This window comes from Monodelphis domestica, chromosome X (genome assembly GCF_027887165.1).
Source record: "Monodelphis domestica isolate mMonDom1 chromosome X, mMonDom1.pri, whole genome shotgun sequence".
Taxonomy (NCBI): Eukaryota; Metazoa; Chordata; class Mammalia; order Didelphimorphia; family Didelphidae; genus Monodelphis; species Monodelphis domestica.
The window spans coordinates 55,546,175-55,565,690 of NC_077235.1; positions in this window are offsets into that span (position 1 = coordinate 55,546,175).

A 19,516-nucleotide genomic window follows, 5' to 3' on the forward strand; every position below is an offset into this window, starting at 1 on the left:
AACAGGATTGAATGACTTGCCCAGGGTCATACAGCTAGAAAATGCCTGAAGTCAGATTTGAACCCAGGTCCTTCCATCTCCAGATCTGGTGTTCTCTCCACTGAGCCATCTTGCCACCCTGTGTGTATTTTTTTTAATGCCAGCCGATGGTCAATATGACTAATTATGATGGATTCCTGGAGAAACCTCATTAAAGGACCTTCCCTACTGACAGAGAAACTTTGTCCATGAAGGACAGGATGTACCCACCAATATCTGCACGGACACTAAACATTGGAGGGGATCAGTCATCTGCGGTTACATCAGTGTGAGGAACTTCCTGCCGTTGAAACTCCCTCTACCATCTGCCAGTATATCGGCACCTCTGTGAGTTCTAGTATGAGTGAGTTGCCTGGGGTACTAAGAGGTAAAATGACTTGCCTAGAGTCACACGGAGTATGTGTCAAAGGAAGTACTTGAACCTGAGTAATTCTGATTCCAGAGTCCTCTGTTCACAATACCATGGCGCCTATCTTCATGAAGCTCAATTATCATTAAACATACTTATGTATGGCTCTGCCTGCCACAAGTCTATGCACTCTGCAGTCTGTTCTCCACTTACTTATCAGAGTAATTTTCCCAAAGCACTATGTCACCCCAATCCCCACCCCTACTCAACAATCTCTGGTGGATCCCTATTGCCTCCAAGATCAAATATAAAATCACCTGTTATTCAAAACCCTTCCTAATCTGCTCCCCAACTTTTCTAGTCTTCTTATATTTTATACACACACACACACACACACACACACACGTACACATGCACACACGCATGCACACACACAATGGTGTCCAGTGACACAGCCTTCCTTACCACTTTTCAAAAAAGACACTCCATCTCTTGAATCAGGACATTGTCACTGGCTTTCCTCCATGCCTGGAGGGATTGGAACATTCTCCCTCCTCCCCTGTGTGTCTTGGCTTCCCTGCGTTTTGTCAAGTCTCTCTTAAAGTCTCAGATTCTACAGGAAGCCTTTTAATTCTTTGCCATTCATCTTGTGTATAGTTTGTTTTTATGTAGTTGTTTTCATTCCATCTCTTCCATTAGACTGTGAACTCCTTGAGAGTGGGAACTGTCTTTTGCCTTTCTTTGTATACCCAAGGTTTAGCATAGTGCCTGACATATATTAGGTACTTTATAAATATTGATCAACTGACTTACAGATAAAACAAAACCATCTAAAATGAAGACAAAATTAGGGCCTTCATGCAGCTCCCCATTCATCTGATTTGGGGAATAAAAATAAGTTTTCAGGTGCAATTAAAAAGTACAAGGCTAGGGGCAGCTGGGTAGCTCAGTGGATTGAGAGCCAGGCCTAGAGATGGGAGGTCCTGGGTTCAAATCTGGCCTCAGACACTTCCCAGCTGTGTGACTCTGGGAAAGTCACTTGACCCCCATTGCCTAGCCCTTATCACTCTTCTACCTTGGAGCCAATACACAGTATTGACTCCAAGATGGAAGGTGAGGGTTTAAAAAAAAGTACAAGGCTACGATCTTTAGCACACCAACCTCCGGTTTGATTGCAGTTGACCAAAAGATTGGTCTCCTTTGTCTATTTGTGATCCCATCTGAAATTAGGCAGTAGGTGTTTCAAAGGCATTAAAACAAGGAAGAAAGATTTTAGAAAGAAAAAGTCGTGGAAAAAGTATGAAATTATAAGGTAAGAGAAGAATTATAATTACTAGGAAAGAAACAGAAACTCCAGGGACAAAACCGTCTTCGTGAAATGCCACTGAACACTGAGAGCTCACTTTATCGGAAAATGCTTTTTTCCCTCAAGTTCTTTTACTGGAAGCATAATTGACTGTTTTGTTATATGATTTCCTGGTGTGTTCCATCTTCCCCCCTCCCTCCCGTCCCCAACCACAGACTATGCATTGTCTACGATATTTGGTTGGATTTTTCAATTTCTTCATTTCGCCTTCTTGGCAGAGACTCACTTATGAATGGTGGGAAGAATTTGAGAGAGAATTCCCAGTACTGATGAAAGCAGTGAAAAGGAAAACCATTTTCATATGATTTGATACAGTTTCTCTTTTCAATTACATGATGATGATAATACTACTAATGCCCATTTCTCTAGAGTTTTTAGGTTTGCAAAGTATTTTTCTCAGATTCACCCTTGAAGATAGTACAAGTATGATTCCCCCATTTTACAGATGAAGAAATTGAGGTTCTTAACAGTGAAATGACTTTCAGATGGTAAATATTAAGCCAAAATGCAAATCAAAATCATCTTGTCTTATAGTCCCCTGCTCTCCCCACTAGAAAACATTGGCGCTTATAAAACGTCCGCTGAAATTCTACCCCGTTAACCTGTATCAGGTGCCTACTACTTGCAAGGAAAGCTCTGCCTCAGATTCTGAGCATACAGAGATGGGGATGACACAGTCTGGCAGTCAATCAAGCCACAAATATATATTAAGCCAGTTACTACGCTCCATACTGGGGAGAGAAAGACAAAATGAAGTCATATCTGTCCTCAAGGAGCTTGTGTTCTATTGGGAGAGAAAACACATGTGTATTTTTTGCATATATATGTATGTGCATGTATGTGTATATTATATACATGTGTATGGGGTGCTCAGGGAGGGGTATTATCTCTGGTATAGAGGGCTTGTCGTGCCCTCCTAGGGCAGCTCTCCAGCCTCTGACCCCCACCTGACACCCAGCTCTCACTTGTGGCTCCCAGTAGCTGCTAGCATGCGGCAGCGGCCACACCCGAGGCAATGGCTTCGACAGGCCGACTAAACCTTGTGAGGGTAGCCATCGGGTAGTTGACCCCTGGTGAACCAGGGCTTTGCTCACCCAGCATGTGAAGACTGCTTCGGCAGAACAGGCGGAAGAAACCAACAAGACAGTTCAACGGCTGAGAGGGCGACGCAGCAAAGCACTGTGGAGTGCTTAGGGCATGTTGGAGCACAAAAGACAACACGGCCATCCAATGCAGCTGAGGAAGTCTCCAGGTGTAACGACTTTTTGTACCACTGGACCCAGGCTTCCAACGCCGAGAGAGTGGGACTGTCTCTGTGCATCGACTTTTCCACTTAAATCTTCATGTACAAAGACAATTGTCATTCTCGGTTACCGAGAGACCACTACCATACATGTATATCCACACAGAGATATATACATACACATGTTTATATATATATATACATTATACTACATATATACATATAGAAGTATACAAAATATAAAATCATTATAAAGAGTTTCAAACATAGTAGAAGTATACAAGAGACACAAGACAAGTTTTATTTAGATGGCATTTAGATTAAGAGTAAAAACAATTTTCCATTTCCTATAAAAGCTCTTTGGAAGGGGCAACAAAGGGAGAAAATAGCATTTTGACATTCTCAGATCTCTGTAATAATAGAATTGGAGCATTAGAAAGGACCTTAGAGGTTAGGCAGCCCAAACCCTCCCTGGTCACTGAAGGACCCACTTCTTTCAACATCTCCATTTAATAGTTGCTTTTAACTTAATGTGGGGTTTTAGACTTCTTCCTGTAAAATCTCATGTAGTTGCTTTCACAATAATCTAACAATGTCTAAATTTGGATTTTGATATAATTTAAAGGGAAAAGGTGAAATTCTATAAAATATCTAGCTCTAAAGACATTCATCAGTCAGTCAACAAGCACTTATGTATCTATTCTGAGCATTGCAATAGCCAGACAAAAATAAAAAGGAACTCATCTTCAAGAAGGGCAGCTAGCTAGCACAGTGCATAGAGGGACAGGCCTATAGTCAGGATGACCTGAGTTGAAATCTGGCCTCAGATACTTACTAGCTGTAAGACCCTGAAAGTCTGTTTGCCTCAGTTTCTTCATCTGTAAAAAGAACTGGAGAAGGAAATGGCAAACCACTCTAATATCTTTGCTGAGAAAACCCACTGAAACAACTGAACAACATCAAAACCTTCAAGAAGCTTAAAATCTATTAAGGGAAATGACAGCTATACAGGTAACTAAATGGTAAGTCAATATAAAGTAATTTGAAGGTTGGCAATAACCATTGGGGAATCAGAAAAAAAATCTCATTAGAAGATGACACGAGCTGAAATTTTTTAAAAGGTTGGAGGTCCTAAAGGGAAGTAATGAGGAGGGAAGGAACTCTATGCATGGCAAATAGATTTTGCAAAGGCATGAAGATAGGGGACAAAATGTTACAAATAAGGAACAACACTGAAGAGTTGCGTATGGCTCCAAGATGGCAAACCTCTGTGATTGGATGCATAATGGTGTCCTCAACAGAAATAGGGAAGTGAGGAGGGAGGTTAGATTTTGGAGAAATGCTGATGAGTCCTGTTCCCGGGATGTTGAGTTTGAGGTGCTTGTGATACTTCCAGTTGGAGATGTCCAATAAGCAGTTAGTGATATGATATTGACACTTGAGAGAGACGTAAGAGCTGGGTATATTCGTCTGGAAGTAATGAATTAATTGGCAAGCCATTTCACCTCTCTGACACTCGGTTACCCCATCCACAAAATGGAAGAATTGGCCTGGGAAATCCCAGAGATCCCTTCCAGTGCCAATCCTAAACCTCAGTTTGATTGGGGACTTCACTAGTGAAGTGCTCCTGCTATATCCTCACTCCCAGCCCTGAATACAACCTTGGGCACATAGTAGCTTTGGAATGAATACTTTCTAAATGAATAATGACCAGGAATTGACCCAGGATTTGGTAGGCAAGACCAGGCTTTACATCATGGAACCCTTGGGCAGAATGGCGAAATCAGTGGGTCTTTTCCCTTCTCCAGAATCATGTTTTTAAATGCATAAAATAAAACAGATAGGGTTATAAAGGGAACCAATTACATTGAAATACCGTGACCAAAGTATTGCTTTTTAAGGTTCACAAATCCCTGTTTCAGAATTCTTTCATTAGGGACAGCAAGATGGCACAGGAGATAGGGTGCCAGGCCTGGAGTCAGAAGGACCTGTATTCATATCTGGCCTCAGGACTTCCTAGCTGTGTGTCCCTAGACAAGTCACTTAATCCCATTTTCCTACCCCTTGTGTCTTAGAGTTGTTACTAAGAAAGTAAGGGTTTTTTAAAAATCCCTACTTTATGACATGGAGAGCAGTGTGTGTGTGTGCACGTGTGTGTGTGTGTGTGTGTGTAAAACATGTATGTAATACCAGGATGGAAAGAGAAAAAAGATGGCAAGTGTTACGACCATCCCATAGATGTTTTATATTAGACAACTCAAAGATCTTTGAGTTTAACAACATTTGAAGGAAGCAGCTGGAAGATTCATTGTATTTTCTGCTTTGCACCTGGGTGCGATGGCCCCTTATGGCTTCAGCCTTGTTTGCTAGCTCCCCACAATGGTTCCACTAAAATAAGGTCTATGTATAATTATTTTGCACAATATCAAGGCCCTTCCAGTTTGAAAGTTTGCTCCAAACAAAAGCTTATCTGCTGTGCCAAAGAAATACCTTTGAAAGGAATCTGGAAAATGACCGTTCCATATGCCTACGTCCATTTCTTTTAAAAGGCGCTTTCTTCCCTATAAAATTGCCACACTCAATGCCATCCTGCTGCTTTTACCAGGGGAGCTTGCTTGAAGTGGGCTGACTTATGTTGCTTATGTAGAAAATTGACATTAACATGTGTCCACCTGCTGCACCATCTACATATTGATTAGAGGGAAGTTTGAATGGGAAGTTAATTTACTCTAAGTTGCTGCTAAATCAAAAGGAAACTTACTCCATATGATGCCAACCTGAACATATTATGGCAGTGACATTCATTAATTAGATGGCAAAATGCCCTGGATCAACTCTCTGGCATTAAGAAAGATTTAGCCGAGATTACTGGACAACACCAGCACTTCAGAGGCTAGGGAGAGAGAGAAGAGGGGGATGCTTGAGCTGAAGATCCATATGGCAGTAACAACTACTGAGCCAGGGCATCCTCGCCAAAGGCAACATTCTGCTCTACTCCTAATGGGAATGCCTTGGTGCCCTTCTGGTCTGTGGGTACCTGCCTGTGTCCTTATGCAAAATGGAAGCTTTGAGGGGGGCTGGGGAAGGGCACGCATGACCTTTTCCATTCTGCTCCTGATGGATGCACTATATCCAGCATCAATGTATAGGAACGAATGCACATTATACCGATGATTTCACAAAAGGAGCTGGCATAAGGTGAGGTCCTCTTGCAATCCATTCAGGGGCATTCGTTGCCGAGATGCCATAAGGTCTTCATTACGCAGCAATTTCAACCAGAAGATGGCCATGAGCTGGATTTATACATGATGGGAGCAGCCAGCTGCTGCTTAGGGGTTTTGAAGGGCCACTGAAAGATTTTTCTGCTGTATAAATGCCCACCGTGGTCCTTTGGTACCTGAAATAATACTATTAGAGATTCATTTCTTTGTTTGTTGATTATGGGCAAAATATGGTGTTAGGCAATGAGGGAAGGGGGAAAATAGTGGACATTCCCTTTACTAAGGCATCATCTGTCCAAGAATTTCTTGTCAAAATGCATCTGCTCCCCTAAGCTAAGCATTAGTCAGATTATTAGACTTTCCGGTTCTTATTTTTGATGAACAAAGGACAGAATTCTGAGGAAATGGGACAGAAGAATCAATCAATCAAGAAGCATTTATTAAGCTAGACACTGGGGATACAAGAGCATAAGTAAAAGTCCTTGCAATCAAGTTTGCATTCTTTTCAGGGAGACAAAATGTGTGTGACTAAATCTGTCATTTCAGTGGTAGGAGGGACTCTCATTTGAGGGTCTTTTCTCTGCTGGTGCAAATTGGTAGCTGATCTGTGAAATATAGTCTGATATAGATACCAAGAGCATTTAAGGTCCAGTGGGACCCTCAGCCAGTATAGGTCAGAGGTGGGATTTGAACCCAAGTCTTTAGAATTCCAAGGTCAGCTCTCTGGCTACAATGCTACCCTGCTTTTTGTTTGAAATATAATCAAATATAAGAATATATTCTATGATGTATTGAACATAAAATAAAATAAGTAAATCTAATTTTTAAATATAAGGATATTCAAAATACATAGAAGGTATACATGGAGGTAAAGAAGGAGATGGAGATGGAAAAGGGTCAGAATATGGGACAAGCCTGGGCTGTAAAAAAGCCTGTGTTTGAGTTGGGGATGGAGAAAGGCTGTGTCATTGGAAGAGGAAGACTCGATGAAAAATGAGATGAGAGGGAGGGAAAACATGGAAAGAGAAAGTGAGCTGACATATTTTGCACACTTGACAGTTTTGCCTTTGTCCAAGAGGCTTCCCTTTGGAAAGGACCATAGATGGTGATGTCTTCAAAAGAAAATCAGTCCAAATTATCCCTAGCAGCGAGTTTAACCGGTTGATTGTAACAAAAGATTGCAAAGTGTAGCTAATGTTAATTGTTGTAATAACAAAGAGAAAATTTGTTATATTGCTAGAGTTGGATGATAACAAATTGGTACTAACCAATAATTATTAGCACTTGAAGTGTATGTGTGAAACCTCTCTAAGCTTAATTAATGAGCAGCCTCCCTCTGTTCTTCGCAAAATTGAACATTCATCAGACCTTCTGTCTATTGTTAAGATTACTGGGTTCATTTTGACATTATCTCGAGTTTGGACTTTCCTTTAAGCAGATTTATTTGAAAGCTTTAAGCTGGTGTGGGAGTACAATGATGTACTTCACTATTTTATACATGTCACACTTGCATCACACTAGTTAGCAAATCAGAGAATCAAAATGAATTGGTATCTCATTAAGTTTGAAGTGCGGCTCGTATTAAGTGAAGTAATGATCATATTTTTGGACCCTGTCATAAAAGCATAGAAATTAGAGTTGGAAATGGCTAATGTGTCATAAAGTCTCCCCTTTTTGGCCATTCCAAGATTATTGCCTTCAATAAATAATCTCGAATCCCTCGCTATTAATCTATTAAACTGAAGCTGAATTTTTTCCCAGAAGCATAGCCAGTGATGCCATAAGACCCCTGTGGCTTTTTTCTGAATTTCCAAGTTCTGTGATGTCAGCTGGTGGAAGTACTTTCAATAGAACATGATTTTAGTATTTCTATGCAATGTACATGTGCACAGAATGGCGATGTATCTGGATAAATGGTGAAGATGCCCTTCCAGAGATGGGCTTTTTGAAATGTCTGGTTTCTTATAATCTCCTAATCCAGGTTTGAGCTCAGTGTTTTTAGTTATCTCAGAGCCCCATTTTTGTCTCCCAGGGGATACTACCCCAGGTTAATCAGAAGAGAGTTATAACTAGGACCTTTTTAGCCTGGGCAGCAAGAAGCAGGAAAGCGTCTTCGGTTGTAAGAGTTGGATGGAGACAGAGATTCTGGCTGGTTACAAGGGAGGACTTGATCCTTGGGGATCATCTCCCCATCCAGTATATCAAACATAGATGATGTCCTTAGTTCATTCAAATCACGAATAGAAAAGCAAGAAAGGTAAGTCCATGCCCTCAAGGAGTTTAGAGTCTGCTGGGGAAGATACCATTGAAACATATAAATCAACCCAATATAATTTGAAGAGAGAGAGCATTACCAAACAGGAGAATATATTTTTTTTAATTCTAATGAGCCGAAACTTGAGAGAAGGGAGTTCTATGAAGAATAGGGAGGAAAAAATTAAATTAAATTAAAAAAAGAATAGGGAGAGCAGTCCAAATGTGGGGATCAGATGGTTCAAAGGCCCACAGGGTAGGAGATTGGTGCAGAGTGCAGGGAATAACAAGTAGAGCTGTTTGGCTGAGAGAAGAGGGTGATTGATGTCACAGGTTGCAGAGAAGACAAGAAGGCTAAGGGCAGAGGAAAGACTACTACACTTGAGAGAACAGTGGTAACTTTGGAGAGAGCACTTTCAGTTGAATGATGAAGTCAAAAGCCAAATTGTGTCAGATTTGGAAGAGTGAAAGAGAGGAAGTGAAGACAGTAAGTCATGATGACTTCAGTAAGTTGAGTTAGAAATGGGAGGAGAGATAGAGGAACATAGCTTGCAGGGATGGTAGGATCAAGTGAGGGATTTTTCAAGGTGAGAGAGACTTGGGTGTGTTGGTAGACAACTGAGAAGGAGCCCATAGACGAAGAGAGGATGAAGATAAGTGAGAGGGTGAATATGATAGAGGGAACAATCTGTGGGGAAAGACGAAGAGGAGGGGAAGGGAATGGGTACAAGAGTGCCTATAAAAGCATTGGTTTTAGTAAGAAGGGGCATGTCTCCATGAGAGGCTGGAATAGAAGAGATTCCTGAATTAGATGAGATGAGAAAGAGACCACATGATCTGATCCGACGTTGGCAGCGTCACAGTGAAGGTGGCAAGACAGGAATTACCTATTAATATAAAGCCACTGAGACCCAGAGAAAATAAGTACATGACCAGACTCACACAACTGGGACAAAAACATACCTGGCTTAACTTTTGGTCTCAGGGTCATAAGATTCTACATTTAGAGCTTAAAGGGACCTTTGACGTCATGTAGTCTCACCCCAACATTGTATAAAGAAACCAAGCCCCAGAGAGACAAAATAACTTGTCAAATATCACCGAGTCCTGATGGCTCTTTCAACCTCACCATGCTGCCCCCTAACAAAGCCATAATTTGGTCTTTACTCCAAAAAAAGTCTCCCTACTATTAAAAAAATATGGCTGATCAGAGGGTTTTTTTCTTTGCAAAGATTAGGGATAAAGTGTAGACCTGTGATTTTGTTTACATAGGGAGCTCCCTGATGAGGAAACTGTCTCTACCAATAGAGATCCATGCCTCTTCTTTGACAGAGTTTTTGAGAGTTTGCCTAGAACACTAACAAGTTACCTGACTTGCCCAGGGCCACATGGCCATGATGCATGAGATGCAATGCTGTATATTATCCTAAATTACACAAACACAAGAAGGTGATGTTGGTACATTCTTTGCCTCATTTCTCTTTTGGACAATCATTTTGATCAAGAAATTTAAAAATCTTGGAAAGTTCCATTGTAAGGAGAGAAAAATTCTGAAGCAAAGGGTGCTCCACAGAAGAGCACTCCAATTTTTTTGAGAGTGCCTGAATTTGTTTGAAGTTCTGTCAAGCTCTTAAGGGAAGAGAAAAACTTTGGCCCTAATTCTTTCTCCTGAGCGGTTCATGATGACTGGAATTTTCCAAACAAAGAGAATGACTGGGACTTGCATGAAGAAGGTCTTCATTGATGGTTCATTGAAAGTCATCCTTAGAAATGCAGTTCCAGCCTCATCAGAACATCTCTAATAAGCTTGATGACTCAGACTACCTCTAGAATTCACTTTTACCGAAACCAGAAGTGATTAGCCTTGTAGAAAGGGATTCCATTTGGGAGATCTAAATGGGTTTTAGAAGGACCAATGCCTTTATTACAACGGTAGGGAGCAGAGTGTTTGTTTGTTAAGAAGATAAAAGAAAAGCAAAAGTAGTTGGCCAATGGAAAAGCATTGATAGAAATGTTTAACAACCCCTAATGGCAAATAGAAGAGGCAAAGGGAAGCAAAGTCAAGCTTGTCTTTGGAAGGCAACTGATGCCTCCAAGGAATAGGTCTAGAATTCTATCGTAAGGTCATGACTAAGCAGTCATGGAAAAACACCAGGGCAGGGGAGAAATAACACTGAATTTGGACTAAGAGGACCTAGGTCTAATTTCTCTCTGCCAGCTATTACCTGTGGTCATGCCATTTGACTTCTTCCAGGCCTCAGTTTCCTCCTCTGCAAAATGAGGAGCAGGATTAAATATCCTTTTAGGTCTCTTCTAATTCTAAAACGGTGGTCCTGTGACACCTAAGATTTCTTCCAACTCTATATGGGTGATCCAATAATATCTAAAGTTTCCTACAACTCTAAATCCAGGAATCTGTGTCTGACCTCTAAGGTCCCCTTCTGCTTAAAATTCTATTCTGTAGTATATAATACTAACTCATATTTTCATAGCACTTTAAAAAGGGCATTCTTCATGATAGCCTTGAGAGGTAAGTAATCATGTAAGTGTCTTTATCTCCATTTTACAGAGGGGATAACAGACTAAGTAATATGACTCATCAGGGTCATCTAGTTAGCTCATGCTGCAAGAGGAAGATCAGTCTTACCAAATCAGAGGAATTACCCAAATTCAAGAAGTCCTTCCTCAGTGACAAGTGACCTAACCAAACCATAGTTTTTGGACTCCTTCTTCCCCTAAAACATTCCAGGTTCATCCCTAGCCTATCTGTCCAAGGAAGAAGGATGTGGGAAGATGTGGATTTCTAGGAAGCATTTGAAAGGAGCTATCACAGATTCATAGATCTTATAGTTAGAATGGTCCTCAGGAGGTCATCAGGTAGAGGCCTAACTTCTAAAAGAAAATTAGGATGATGCTTTGGCTGAATAGAGAATGAAACAAAAGTACCCTAATTAGCACAGGGCAAATGGGTCTTTATGAGCAGCTACTTGGATAGAGCGCCCCATCTACCGAATTTCAAATCGGGGCTCAGACACTAGCTATGTGATGCTGGGCAAGTCACTTAACTCTCTTTGCCTCTGTTTCCTTAGGTATAAAATGAGCTGGGGTAGGAAATGGCAAACTACTTCAGGGTCTTGGCCAAGAAAACCATGTGTGGGACCACAAAGAAGTGGTCCCACAAGTGAAAAACAACTAAACAACAAATGGGCCTTTGTACTAGCTACTGATATCTGGGGTGGGACATACTTTGTCTTCCACTGCAACCTCTGTCCCTGGGTCTCTTGAATCTCGGTAGGCCTAGACCACAGCACAACTATCTCCAATCCAGACTCAGGTACAGTCATAAGATGTTTGTCTGGCCATTGATCTCATATGGGTTTGCAGGAAGACAATCACCCTCTCTTGCTAGGACTGCTGTACCTATAATTGGACTGTCCTCTGTATCACAGCTGCCCACTCCCCAAAACTCCCAACAGTCTCCCATCACAGATTATTTCTGCCCCAGATAAAAAGATTCTCAGTTACAGTTCTGTCAAACAATAAAACAGATGACATCAAGATGATTTTTACATATATACACATACATATTTTGCCTATATATTCAGATTCCATATATAAATATATGTATTGTGTGTATATTACATATATACATAAATCTGTGCATTTAAATATAATCATGTGTGTGTATTTGCACAGGAAAAGAGAGATATGCCTATTTTTTAATATCCCAATTATTTATGGATACCATACTCCTCTCTCCCAACTACTCCCATGAGCCTTCTCTTGTAATAGAGAAAAACACTTAAGCTAAATCAACCAATACAGCAACCATATTTCACAACATATCCAGTATTCTGTACCCATAGTCTCCCACCTCTCTAGGAAAAAGAGGGAGGAAATCCAGTTTCAGTTCAATATGAAAAGCCAAAGGGAATTACTGATGAGGTCTGCAAATTTTCCAAGAGTGGTGGCAGGAAGAGAGCAAAGAGCAGGACAGAGCTCAGTCTCTTCTGGCTTTCTATTGCATTTAATCCACTAGAGAGTGCCTTCTTCCTACTGCAGCTGTTTTCTCTGGCTTTCTAATTAGGTCTCTTGCTTTTGCATTTTGCATCCTGTTCATCTCTCAGCTGTGCAAAGCGATGCTGCTGAATGCCTTAAGGAGACTTTTCTTTACAAAATTCCTTGGAGCTGATAGACAGGGATTCCCCCCTCCCCCTTAATGGTAGAAGGATCAAGTAAATTGGATTTGAGATGTTTAATTAAGTCAGTTCACAGACAAATGGACTTGATGAGTGGCAGGTTAGTGTGGTGCAACCCATGAGCAGTAGCAGCAATTAGAATGAACCTACGGACATACAGCTGAGATTTTTTCAAGGTCAAGCCACAGAACTTATTTGGGAAAGAACTAACAGGAGGCTGACAAGGAATCAATAATCACACACACACACACACACACACACACACACACACACACACACACACACACTACAGGCCTGCCTGGAAAATCTAGTCATCTGCCAGTGGATCGCAGTGATCAGTTGGGCCATTAAAATATTTCCCAATCACACCAATGCTGATCTCTATTTTTTCTCATCTTTGAGTATATATAACTATGAAGGGAAAAGATCAGAGCCTACTATTCCAGTGGGAGTGCTAATTCTCTGCTCAGCATCTGTCTGAAGTGGGGGCCCATTAACTTGGGTTGTGACCTATCAGCTGGGAGCCCACATTGATTTCAAAAGCAAGAAATAAGGACTCGGGAGGATCTTAAGTCATTTCTTCAATGCTGTGACATGAGAGTTAGACGTACACTATTCTAATACGCAATGGAGGTGAGCTACATTAACAACCCATCTCTGCCTACCCATTCTGTGAAACTCTTGTCCATGCTCTACCATTAATCTGCCCTCAGGGGGTCAACCCAAAATGCTGGAAGTTTCTGACACTGTCGTCCAATATCAGAAAAATAACACTGGGCCACCATTGCTCTTGCCCTGTAAGAGATGATGTGATCATGGCAAGACTTCTGGATTTGCATTCAGGAGGAACTAGAATTGAATTCCCACCTCAAGCATTTTATTAGCTGAGCAAGTCAGTTAACCTCCCTAAGCACCACTTTCTTTATCTATAAAACAGGGATAGTAATGGTATCTACCTCAAATGGTTGATCCAAGAATCAAGATTAAATGTCTATTAAGTGCTTTGAAAATCTTAAACTCTTATATAAATCTGAGGGGTTTTTTTAATCATACATTTCTGCATTCTAAATCTTTACCTTGCTCTCTTCTGTCATTCCTTATTTGTGATCAGTTTCAGCCTACCTATACTCACCATCTCTGCCCATTTATTACCTGTGTGACCTTGAGCAAGTCGCTTAACGTTTGGGGCCTCAGTTTCCTCATCTGCAAAATTAGGGAGTTGGTCAAGATGGCCTCGAAAGTTTCTTTGAGTTTTAGGTCTGTTGTCTTATAATCCTATGTGTGCCATCGGGCACAAGGCCTGGGTGTCCCTGAGTCCTGTCAGCTATGAAATTATCCAACTGGTTTCTGATTCCATTTCTAGACCTAGGATTCCGTGACCCATAAGTTTCTCCATTCTCCTGTGAGTGATCCTCCTTAGCGATTCCTTGACTTTTGATGACTCATGGCAGTTCAGCAATTGTAGAATCCTAGTATTTAAAAACATGGCCCTTTATTTCAGAGAGGTTTCGACTCACTAAAATAACTTAGAGTTCTCACTTAACCACGAAGAGATTGTCCATTTTTCAGATTACCCACCTCTATCAACTTTTCTCTTTAATTTTGTTTAACTGAGATTGAGCCTGGAAAGCAGAAGGGCTCAGGCAATTATCTCTGTTTTCCTGATGAGAAAGTGAACTTACTGACTGTTACACAGTGTCAGATTTAAGATTCAAATACGGGCCTCCTGTGACTCTGAGGCCAACATATATTACGCTCCACCACGCTGAGAAGGTTTCCTTCCCATAAGCAGGCGCCTCTGCTGGCCAAAGAAAGGTAACTGACATCTGGGACTTGGATTATGCCCCAGAAGACCAAGAAATGATTAATTGGATCAGTGACAAATTTGGGACCTGGGACGGAAGGAAGCAAAGGAATTGGCTAATGTTAGCGATTCTCAACCTTAAGCGAGGATCAAAGAGGCAACATGGTCAAACTGGACCAATTTCTAGATCTTAAATGAAACCTTCACAGAGTCACATCATACTTTGGATGCCCCCAAATGACAGGTTCTCAGAAGCATGTATGCATCCATATATGAATGAAAGAGAAGGAGGGCATCCAGAAGTAGATGATGGTGGCTTCTCCGCTTGTTTGCATTCCTGATGCCTCCTCCCTCCCATTACCCCAGATAAAGGAGAGTTGACTCCTCAGCAGCTGAGTTTTCAAATGTTTACTTTGGGCCCATTAAAAACTCTAGTATTCCCAGGGCCTCAGAAATTATTGATGTTGCCTGTCAACCCAAATGAAGGAGGCAATTATTTTAAGTTGATGGGACTTGGGAGGAAAATGAGAGAAAGCATGTGTGCCAGTGTATAATATACATCAAGCAGCTAGGTGGTGCTTCAAGTGGATACAATGCTAGTCCTGGAGTCAGTTAAGACCTGAGTTCAAATTCAACCTCGGATGCTTACTAGCTGTGTGAGTCTAGGCAAGTCATTTAAGCCTTGTCTGCCTCAGTTTCCTCAAATGTAAAATGGAGTTTAGAATGGCACCTACATCCAAGGGTTGTTGTAAAATTAAAACACGATATTATTTGTAAAGCTCTTTACATACCTTTACATAGGCTTCTTCCCAGCTGTATGCCTTTGAACAAGACACTTAACCTTCACTTGGTGTACTGGAGAGAACACTTGATTGACATCAGAGAACCTCAGATCTAATCCTAGCTTTATTAGCAATGTTCCCCTCTCTCAGCTTTGGTTTCCTCCTCTATCAAAATAAAGGAGTAGAATTCGGTGATCTCTGAATTCCCTTCTAGTTCTAGATGTGTGACCCTGTGATACTTTGATCTTTGGGCTATATCCCCTCTAAGGGAATTTCAATCAGAATCTCCATGTGTGATTTTATCCATCAGTCATTCAATTAGCAGTACTTATTCTGTGCCAAGCATTGTACTACATATTGGGAGTACAAAGACAATAGTGAGACAGTACCTGCCCTCAAGAGGGTCACTGCTATGCTAGGCAAAATTTTGGACAGTGATCAGACTTGTATTTTCAATGGGGTAGGGTGTGCCTAGTGAGGAAGGTCTCACACTAATTAATGCAAGATAACACCTTCTTTGAAACTTAGTCTTAGAGAGTTGTCTAAATAGATCACAGAGGTTAAGTGACTTGGTCAGGGTCACACAGTCAGAGGAGATAAGAAGTAAGTTATAAAATCAAGTTTTGGGCTTCTGGGATATCTAGTTCTCTATTCACTCTACTATCCTGCTTCTCAAGTCTGCTAACAATATTTACTTTGTCTCACAAAGTTATTATGAGGAAAGTGCTTTGTAAATGTTAAAGTCCTATAAAAAGTTGAGTATTTTTATTTTTATTAAACTATGTGAGAAAATGAAGAACTCCCAATTATAAAGAAGGAAAAAGAGAGTTTGTTATAAAAGTACCCATTAGGAAAGAGAAACTTTGACAAAGCTGAACCAGTGTAGACAACAAAGTAGGAATGGGACAGAGTTGGACGGTGTTAGACAGGATCATGTGGTCCAGGCCCAAATTCAGTTCTGGAATTCTTTCTATAACCTCTAGTGACAGGAAACTCACTACCTCCCAAGGCAGCTTATTGGGTATTTGGACACTTCTAGTGGTGGGGAAGATTGTCCTTATATCTGGCTCTCTCATTGAAATTTACACCCACTGGACTGAGTTCTTGGCCTTTGGAGTCACACAAAAAATTTAATCTCTCTTCTGCACAATAACCTTTCTCATCTTTGAAGTCAGTTATCCTGTTCCCATTAAATTTTCTCTTATCTGAGCAAAACATCCCAAGGCTATTCAATTTCTTCATGTGGCATGCTTTCCCAGACCCTTCAATGTCATGGTCTGGCTTAAGGGCCCATTTAAAATGTAGTATCTTCAAATGATCATAATACTCCAGATGTAGTCTGACGAAAGCAGGGGAGAATAGGACTGACACCTGCCTTGTTTAGGATACTATAGGCCATATTTCCATTGGTGTGAGTATGATCACAACCCCTGAAAAATTTAGATTATGTTCTTTGGGTGGTGTCATAAGCAAAGCATTCTTTGCCCTATAGCTAACCTAGAAGAAAGACTCTCTGAATTTACATAGACTAGTTCTCAAAGAAAACACATGTGGTCTGCCATCACATTTAGTTTCCAGTTTGCTTGAAATGACCAGAGATGGTGTGCTGCTGGTCTGAACTTTGAGAACTCAATGTCCCCTCCAAGCCACAATGAGGCCTTGTTAGAGAGGACTTCAATGGAATACAAGTTACTACCCTTTTTCTAACTCTATTCCCTTGGCAGCCACATTACACTTTTGACTTGGAGTTCACTAAAACCCTCAAGTGTTTACTTGACAACAACTATCTAGTTCATTTTTAGTCATGTTTTCCTTGGCCTAAAATCAGCCTTTTGATTTCTTGACTCTCAGTGGAGGGTTTTATATTTGTCCTTATTAACTAATATCATCCTAGCTTGGTCTTATGGTTTCAGGCTATGATGAATCTTCTCAAACATGGATGCTGTCATTTAATGAATCAAATCTGTTAATCATGCCTTCTATGTCTTTATCTAAGTTATCACTTAAAATAAAAATTAAAAGCTCAAATTTAGATGGTGCTGTGAAGTTTACAACTCCCTTTCCTCATGGTGGTTCTGCGAGTTAGGCCATACATCATCCCCATTTTATATATCCTGAGGAAATAAGCTTTGAGATATTAGACAAAATATCATCAAGATTTCCAGCCTTGGCATCTTTAGTCAAGGTAAATCATGCTGAAACAATAGCATTATCATTATGTTGCACTTAGTAGTGCTTTACAAATATGATTTCATCTGATCCTCACAACAACTGTGGAAGGAAGGTGATATTATCATTGTCATTTTTCAGATGAGGAAACTAAGGCCAACAGAAGTGAAGTGATTTGCCAGGGTCACATGGCTAACACATAGGTTGAATTTGAACTCATATCTTCCTTACTACCACTTACAGTGCCACCTAGTTGCCTGTGGAATATGTTCTAGAAGACTCCAAAGACTCCAGACCATAGAGTATCTCCAAAACTCATAATCCATAGATTAGGAGACTTTCTAAGATGTATAGTCTATGGTCTGGGGTTCCTTCCCTTAGATCAAAGAGTATCAGGCCTACAAGGCCAGGACCATTGAGTGTCCAGCCTCAAAAGGACCCTAGGCCATATGAGTATCATTCTTAGAAAGTCCATTGGACCATAAATTATCAGCCCTCAAAGAGTACTAGACTTTAGAACCTTAATGTTAGAAAGGACTCCAGAACCCTACTTCATTTAGGGCAAGTAGCTCCTTGGCAACATAAGCAAGAAACACAACCTGGAGGTGCTACTTATACTATAGAACAATCAAAATTATTCTCTATGAATTAGAAATCACAAAGAAGGGGAAACTTGATTCTTCTTGATCTGAGAATATTCCCTCTTTGCTATTGTATTAATAATTATAATATTTTATAATAGAATTGATGATCTGGGTTTTTGTGTCAGTTTGCCAGAACTACACAAGGACCTTAGGAATCATCTTGTCAGTTTAGAAGTCCTTTATCATAGTCATGTAGAAAAAGGTTAAGAGTTGGCAACTAGTTGCCCAGTGGATAGAGGGTCAGTCCTGGAGTTGGTAAGACCTAGGTTCAAATCTGACCTCGAACACTTCCTACCTGTGTGACTCAGGGCAAGTCACTTAACTCCAATCACCTAGCTCTGGCTGCTATTCTTATAACTGATACTAAGACAAAAGGTAAGGTTTAAAATAATAAAAAGAAAAAATCTAGAGACATCACACTCTCTACCTAGTCTTACTCAAGAACAAAAACTCCCATAAAAATTGGGCTATTGATAGTAAGGAGGAAAAGGAAAATAACCAAATGAAGAAATGATTCAGCTTCCTAACAGTTAAATATGTGAAAATCAAGACAACTTGAAGCCATTCCTCAGTCCCACTAGAATAGCAAAATTGTTTGTTATTATTTAAATGTTGGTGAGACTGTGAAGAAACAGGCACTTGTATATTTCTGATGGGTCTGCACATTGGTATAAGCAATTTGGAGATCAATGTATCTAAATGCCACAAGTCACAAAACTAATCAGGGTTTTTGATCTGGAAATTCTGTTGCTAGTTTATCCCCAAAACATGATGAAAACAGGTCAGAGGAGGGAGTAGAGGAGAACAAAATTGTCCAAAACTGCCTTTAGCTGCTCTTTTTGGAATAACAACAAGAAGACTCACTGGATGAGTCTGTGCCCAGCACCCCAAAATCCATACCCTGAAGAGCTTAACCATTTCATGCCCAGACCTGTGGCTTTATGACTAATTGATGGTTGCTGCAGTCATCCACTAAACCTAGGACTGGTTCCAGCTACGCTTTAGTTCATTCACTGGCTGTCATTCCATGAAGCAATCCTTCTCCACCCAACACATAATTAAATAACTCTGTCATTGCTCCTCAAAATAGTGTCTTAGGCTAAAGTACTACCCCATTCACCATGGACACTTTCCAAACCAAAATTTTCTACCCACCTTTCACTAGGGAAATGTACGCTTTTGGAGAACAGGGTTCTGTCTTTTGTATTTTTATCCTCAGACTTAGTGCAGAACTAGACATATAGTAAACACTTAATAAATGCCTATTTGTTCATTCAGAAAATGGCTACACAATACATTAAATTACTGTAAACTAATGTAACTGCATATTATGATACTGTAAAAACAGTATAAATAGGATACATGATTGGGAATCTGGAAAAAGCTATACAAGGTGATACAAAATGCAATATTAGAACTTTCGACAGGCATAGAAGAAGAAAAAGAA